Source organism: Mastomys coucha, unplaced genomic scaffold (assembly GCF_008632895.1).
Source record: "Mastomys coucha isolate ucsf_1 unplaced genomic scaffold, UCSF_Mcou_1 pScaffold21, whole genome shotgun sequence".
Classification (NCBI taxonomy): Eukaryota; Metazoa; Chordata; class Mammalia; order Rodentia; family Muridae; genus Mastomys; species Mastomys coucha.
The window spans coordinates 139782270-139789902 of NW_022196904.1; the positions used below are offsets into that span (position 1 = coordinate 139782270).

A 7633-nucleotide genomic window follows, 5' to 3' on the forward strand; every position below is an offset into this window, starting at 1 on the left:
TGATTCATTGATATAGGTTATTATATATTGATACAAATTTAAGTGGTTATATATATATATATATGTTTTACTGATTTTTGATGTATTGTACTTATATAATTCTTAAAGATCCAATATAAAGTTCTAATCCATTTGAAAGCTGCTGTTATGAACTATTAGGGATGATTAAGAAATACAAATTAGAGTGTCTGGCGGCCAGGAGGATTGGCGAGAGTACCAGGTCGCCTATCCTCCTAGGAGATCCTTTAGCAGCCTGGCCTTGGCTGGATCAGGTTCATGCACTGATTCATCCAGCTAAATTTTGTGGAAATCCAGGGCTGAGATGACCTCCATCTTGCGAAGTCCCAGACTCTGCAGCTCACGCTATCCCTGATCAAGCCTGATGCAGTTGCCCACCCACTGATTCTGGAGGCTGTTCATCAGCAGATTCTGAGCAACAAGTTCCTCATTGTACGAACAAGAGAACTGCAGTGGAAGCCGGAGGACTGCCGGAGGTTTTACCGAGAGCATGAAGGGCGTTTTTTCTATCAGCGGCTGGTGGAGTTCATGACAAGTGGGCCAATCCGAGCCTACATCCTTGCCCACAAAGATGCCATCCAACTTTTGAGGACACTAATGGGACCCACCAGAGTATTTCGAGCACGCCATATAGCCCCGGACTCAATTCGTGGGAGTTTGGGTCTTACTGACACCCAAAACACTACCCATGGCTCAGACTCCGTGGTTTCTGCCAGCGGAGAGATTGCAGCCTTCTTCCCTGACTTCAGTGAACAGCGCTGGTAGGAAGAGGAGGAACCCCAGCTGCTCTGTGGTCCTGTGCACTATAGTCCAGAGGAGGGCATCCACTGTGCAGCTGAAACAGGAGGCCTCTAACCAGCCTAGTAAAGTCCTGTCAGTCCCTAAGGACTGCTCGCAGTGTTCAGCCTTTCCTCCTAGGGTCAGGAAAGGTGGTCTAAAGGCACTGTCCCTGTTGGACCTCACTGCGCGCTGGAAGGTATAGCGCCTACCACAGCTCAGCTGCTGCAGTCCAGCTCTATCTACCTCTTCTATGGAGTATTCATGGGTGTTCAGAAAGGATAGTGACACCTCTCTATACAAAGGACTGTCCTCCTTCTTCAAGAAAGAGCCTGCCTGTTGACTAGTCAGGAAAATGGAAAATGCAGTGCCTGTGTAACCAGCATCCGACCTGACTTTCTTAATAAACTCTGTGCTACCGAAAAAAAAAAAAAAAAGAAGAAGAAGAAAGAAATACAAATTAATAGTTAGATAGTCAAACTTATGGTCATATCAGATACTAGTTTAGTTAATTGCAATAAACTTTTTTCAAGGTTATTCAGATAATAAATAGCTAAGAATAAACAATGTTGAACAATTCAGATAGGAGGTCTTCAGTAACCTCAGAGAGTCATAAAATATGGTATTTAAATATAATTGTATTAATTTAAGATCCTTTTTGATATTAAGACATGTCAAATTCTGGCAGTAACCCATTTGACTTGGAAAGATGATGAACATCAAAAACATCAAGTATGGCAAGCTATCCACTGAGCAGAGAAAATGACCTAACTTCATCTACAAACAAAATGCTGTCCAAAAAGGAAAAACGGACATAGGATAGTCAATTGCAAAGTTCTGCCAAGACAGCATAAGCAAGTCCTTCATAATTCTTACTTCACATAAGGTATGTCAGATATTCTGGGCCAGAAGACTGAAGATAGATGTTTCAACATTATGGAGAATAATTGGGACTTTTGAGGTAGCCAGCTGTCTCTGTCATTTCTATAATTCTTGGGAGCTATGTTCCTGTACCTTCTGCATACTCAGATAATATTTATTCTTTCTAAGGTCTTTGATGGTGTTGAAGACTAGATAGTCATAATCTTAATATAAGCTTAAATTCTTTAGGTTGAAAAAGATGTTTTAAGTTAATATACACATTAGGATAAAAATTTATTTAAATGCAGAACTCTGAAAGATAGGTGTACTGGCTGGTTTTGTGTGTCAACTTGACACAGGCTGGAGTTATCACAGAGAAGGGAGTTTCAGTTGGGGAAGTGCCTCCATGAGACCCAGCTGTGGGGCATTTTCTCAATTAGTGATCAAGGGGGTAGGGCCCCTTGTGGGTGGTGCCATCCCTGGGCTGGAAGTCTTGGGTTCTATAAGAGAGCAGGCTGAGCAAGCCAGGAGGAGCAAGCCTGTAAAGAACATCCCTCCATGGCCTCTGCATCAGCTCCTGCTTCCTGGCCTGCTTGAGTTCCAGTCCTGACTTCCTCTGGTGATGAACAGCCATGTGGAAGTAAGCTGGATAAACCCTTTCCTCCCCAACTTGCTTCTTGGTCGTGATGTTTGTGCAGGAATAGAAACCCTGACTAAGACAATAGGTAATAAAATAGGGTAAGTAATAAAATACCTTCTCCTGAATTGCTGGATACAAACAAAGTGGATTTTTGTATTAATTATTTATTTTGCTTATTTAAACCCCAAATGTTACCCCCTCCTGATCCCACCTTGCACAGTTCTTTTCCCCCATCTATCCTCCCTTTTGTCTCTGAGAGGGTGGCCCCCTTGGATATTCACCCCCAAATCCTTCTTGAATGCAGGTGGAGGTGCCAACCAGAAGGAAGACTCTGTGAGGTCCCAGCTGGCTTGAGGGCTGCAGTGGGAGTTTCACCTGTGTCCCTAGTTAGAGCAGGTAGAAGAATGGACCAGACAACAAACTGGATTTTTAAATGTCTCTCTTACTTAATAATTTTCATAATTGTTTTATAATTGTCCTACTTCATGATGTTTATTATTATAAGAAAAAGAGAGGATTATTGAGGTTTTGTCTTTTGCTATGGAATGTAATCCTAAGTACTGGCCCCCAAGAGCAAGAGAATCTGCACATAGACCCAAGTGATACTATATAACCTTGACCCCCACGTTATTCCTAAATGGTGAATAAAGACGCCTATGGCTGAGCAGAAGAGAGATAGGTAGGGGTTGTTGTTGAGGTGGTTGTTGTGGTTGCTGTTGTTGTTGTTGTTGTTGTTGTTGTTCCCAAGCTTGGAGTCTGAAGAAAACATGAGGAGCAGGAGAGAGAAGAAAGTGAAGAGAGAAAGAGATGCCATGGGGTAGGTGAATCATGAAAACAGCCATGAGGGCTGACTAATTGAAGTTAAGATCAGCCCAAATGAAACATGACTACATGGGAGAGCATCTTTAGGATGTGCCAGAGACCTGGGATAGGGGAGGATCCTAGAAGTCTATGGGAGTGTCTTTAACTGAGACCTATAGCAGTAGAGATATGGATCCTGAAGTAGCCATTTCCTGTAGCCAGACATGACTTTCAATGGAGGGATAAGGACAACAACCCACCCACAAAACCTTCAACCCAGAATGTGTTCTGTCTACAAGAAATATAAGGGCAAAGATGGAGCAGAGATTGAGGGAATGGCTAATCAATAACTGGCCCAACTTGAGAACAAACCATTCCCTGACACCACTAATGATACTCTATTATGCTTGCAGACATGAGACTAATATAAATGTCTTCTGTGAGGTTCCATCCACCCGCCTATAGACACAAATGCAGAGACCCACAGCCAAACCTTAGATGAAGCTCAAGAAGTCTCATGGAAGAGTTAAGGAAAGGATTGAGGGCCCCAAAAGGGATAAGAACTGCACATGAAGACCAACAGAGTCAACTAACCTTGGGAGCTCTCAGAGTTTTAACCACTAACCAAAGAGCATACAGGGGTTAGACCTAGCCCCCTCCCCATGTATATGTACCAGATGTGCAGTTTGGTCTTCATGTGAGTCCCCTAACAACTGTAGCTGAGGCTGTCCCTAAAGTTGTTGCCTGTCTGTGGAATCTGTTCCCCTAACTGGGCTGCCTTGTCTGGCCTCAGTGGGAAAGGATGTACCTAGCCCTGCAGATACTTAATGTGCCAGGGTTAGGGGATACCTGGGGAGGGGAGAAGGTAGCTCCACTCTCTCAGAGGAGCAGGGGAGAGGATCAGGATGTTAAATAAATAAACAAACAAATAAATAAATAAATAAATCAGTAGCCTTCCTTTATACAAATTATAAAACAGGCTGAGAAAAAAATTAGGAATTCAACAAATAATGTAAAATATTTTGATGTAACTCTAACCAAGTAGGTGAAAAACCTATATGACAATAACTTTAAGTCTCTGAAGAATGAAATTGAGGACTATATCAGAAAATGGAAAGATCTCCCATGCTCATGGGTTAGTTGGATTAATATAGTAAAAATGGCTCTTAGCAAAAGCAATCTACAGATTCAATGCAAGGCCCATCAAAATTCCAACACAATTCTTTACAGACCATGAAAGAGAAATTCTCAACTTCATATAGAAAAAAAAAAAAACAGGATAGCCAAAACAATCATGAACAATAAAAAAACTTCTGAAGATATTGCCATCTCTGACTTTAAGCTATACTATAGAGCAATAGTAATAAAAACTATATGATATTGGTATAGAAAGAGACAGGTTGATTAGTGGAATAGAGTTGAAGACCCATAAATAAACCCACATACCTACAGATACTTGTTTTTGAAAAAGAAGCCAAAACCATACAATGGAAAAGACAGAACATCTTCAACAAATGGTACTGGTCTAGCTGGATATCTACAAGTAGAAAATGCAAATAGATCCATATTTATCACCCTGCATAAAGCTAAAGTCCAAGTGGATCAAAGACTTAAACATAAAAATATATGCACTAATTTTAATAGAGCAGAAAGTGGGGAATAGCCTTGACCTCATTGGTACAGGAGACAACTTCCTGAACAGAATACCAATGGCTCAGGCACTAAGATCAACAATTTATAAATGAAACCTCATGAGACTGAAAAGCTTCTGTAATTCAAAGGACATTATCAATAGGATAAAGCAGCAGCCTGCAGACTGGGAAAAGTTCTTCATCAACCCTATATCTGACAGAAGACTAATATCCAAAATATATAAAGAACTCAAGAACTTTGACACCAACAACCCAAATAACCCAATTTTAAAATGGGGTATAGAGATAAGCAGAAATCTCAACAGAGGAATCTCAAATGGCTGAAAAGCACCTAAAGAAATGTTCAATTTTCTTAGTCACCAGGGAAATAAGCACAAATCAAAATGACTCTGAGATTCCATTTTATACCTATCAAAATGGCTAAAATCAAAAACTCAAGGGACAGCACATGCTGATGAGGATGTAGAACAAGGGGAACACTTCTCCATTGCTGGTGGAATTGCAAACTTGTACAACTACTCTGGAAATCAAGTTGGCAGTTTCTCAGAAAACTGGGAAGAGTTCTACCTCAAGACCCAGCTATACCATTCCTGGGCATATACCCAAAAGATGCTCTACCATACCACAAGGACACATGCTCCACTATATTCATAGTGGCTTTATTTGTAATAGCCAGAAACTGGAAACAAGCTAAATGTCCCTCAAGTAGAGAAAAATATGTTGTTCATTTACACAATAGAATACTACTCAATTATTTAAAACAAGGACATCATGAATTTTGTAGGCAAATAGATGGCACTAGAAAATATCCTGAGTAAGGTAACCCAGACCCAAAAGTACATGATTGGTATATACTCACTTATAAGTGGATATTAGCCATATATTACTATATAACAACCCTACAATCCACAGAACCATAGAAGCCAAATAACAAGAATGGTCCAAGGAAGGATGATTAAATCTTTCTCAGAGGGGGAAATAAAATAGATATTAGAGGTGGATGGACAGAAGAAACTGGGTGAGAGAGAGGATGGGAAGGATAGCAGGGTGGAGGAGGGATCAGTTATAGGGTAACAGGGGCAAGAGAACTGAATTCAGTGGGGGAGGGGGCAAGAGACATCTCTAGAACATGCCAGAGACCTGGGAAGGGGATCTATCCCAGGGTATCTGTGAGAACAACTCTAGCTGAGACTGCTAACAGTGGAAGATATGGATCTTGAAGTGGCCAGGCATGACTTCCAGTGGAGGGATAAGGACAACAAAACCTTCAACCCAGAATATGTCCTGTCTATAAGATGTGCAGGAACAGGGATGGAGCAAGAACTAATCTCTGACACTGTGTTAGGCTTGCAGACAGGAGTCTAGCATAACTGTCCTCTGAGAGGCTCTACCCAGTAGCCAATGAAAACAGATACAGAGACACACAGCCAAACATTAAATAGAGCTCAGGAAGTCTAGTGAAAGAGTTTGGGAAGGACTGAGGGACCTAAAGAGGATAGGGACTCAAAAGGAAGACCAACAGAGTCAACTACCATGGACCCTTGGGAGCTCCCAGAGACTGGACCACCAACCAAAGAGCAAGTATGGGCTGGACCTAAGCGCCCCTCGACCTCCCACACATATATAGCAGATGTGCACCTTGGTCTTCATGCAGATCCCCCAACAACTGGATCGAGGGCTGTCCCTGAATCTCTTGCCTGCCTGTCGATCCCATTCCCCTTCACTTTGTCTGGCCTCAATGGAAGAGGATGCAGCTAGTTCCCCAGCATCTTCATTGCTGGGGGAAATGATACCCAGGGGGCACTCCCCTTCTCAGAAGGAAAGGAGGCATGGGGGTAAGATCTGTGTAAGGAGGACTGGGAAGAGAGGGAGTGCTGATATAGGGATATAAGGTGAATAAATAAATTAAAGTTTTAAAAATTATAGCAGGAAGTATAATCTGAATGATCTGTGTATCAATTAAAATGACAGAGACTTACCACTACTGGGACAGTTATCCTAGGCTCCAATGGTGGTATCAGTGGCTTCATTGTGGAAAGATGTAGTTGGCCTTTGGCTGTCATACAAGACAGCATTTAATATTCAGCTGCTGCATGGGATTGCATCTGCCTTTGGCTGCCAGGCCCAAAAGATCTGGGAGAGTTTCCTGTGTAGAAGAAACTTGGGGAAACTGACCTTTCTTTGACACGGCAGAGTAGAGCAGTCATCCCAACAGTGTCCAGTTTGGGCAGAGCCCTGGCCACACATAAGGCATGAAGTGGTTTTCCCAATGGTTAGCATTACCAAATCCAGGTTGTATGTGCCTATTATCTTCTTTGGAGACCTTAGGGTCTCTGGGTTAGGATTTTCCAAGGGTCACCACTAGGATTTGTCATTTTTGTCTTTCATAGGAAGCATTTTCATTAAATATTTTAAATGTCACATTCAGCCAATCTCTGAGTAGTTTGAGGACCATAATCTATTAAGTATTTCTGATTTTAAACCAATTTTCCTTGTTTTTAGTTACTTGCTTTAGGCTTAAACTTTAAAACATATTCAAGAGGCTTATCACTGTAAAAAGAATTACATTTGTACTTAGCCTGACTGTAAGCATAGTTTGATCACATTAAAGAATTTGACCATATGTAGGTTGACTAAACATTAACTTGTATGTTTTGATTATCTTTAACTGTTTACAAGTTAGTTGCCTTTATAAGACTAGAATTTTACAGCTGTATTTCTGTTAAGTTTGAGCCTTAAATTTTTAAGTTGAAGCAGGGTGGTAGTGGTGCATGCCTTAAATCCCAACATTTGGGAGGCAAAATCAGGAGGATCTCTGAGTTTGAGGCCAGCCTAGTCTACAGAGCAAGTTTTAGGACAGCCAGGGCTACACGGAGACACCCTA

The 7633-nt window shown here is 41.5% G+C and overlaps 1 pseudogene; it reads left to right on the top strand.

Moving 5' to 3' along the window:
• Positions 1–322: 322 nt before the first annotated feature.
• Positions 323–882, top strand: LOC116101020 (annotated as a pseudogene).
• Positions 883–7633: the final 6751 nt, after the last annotated feature.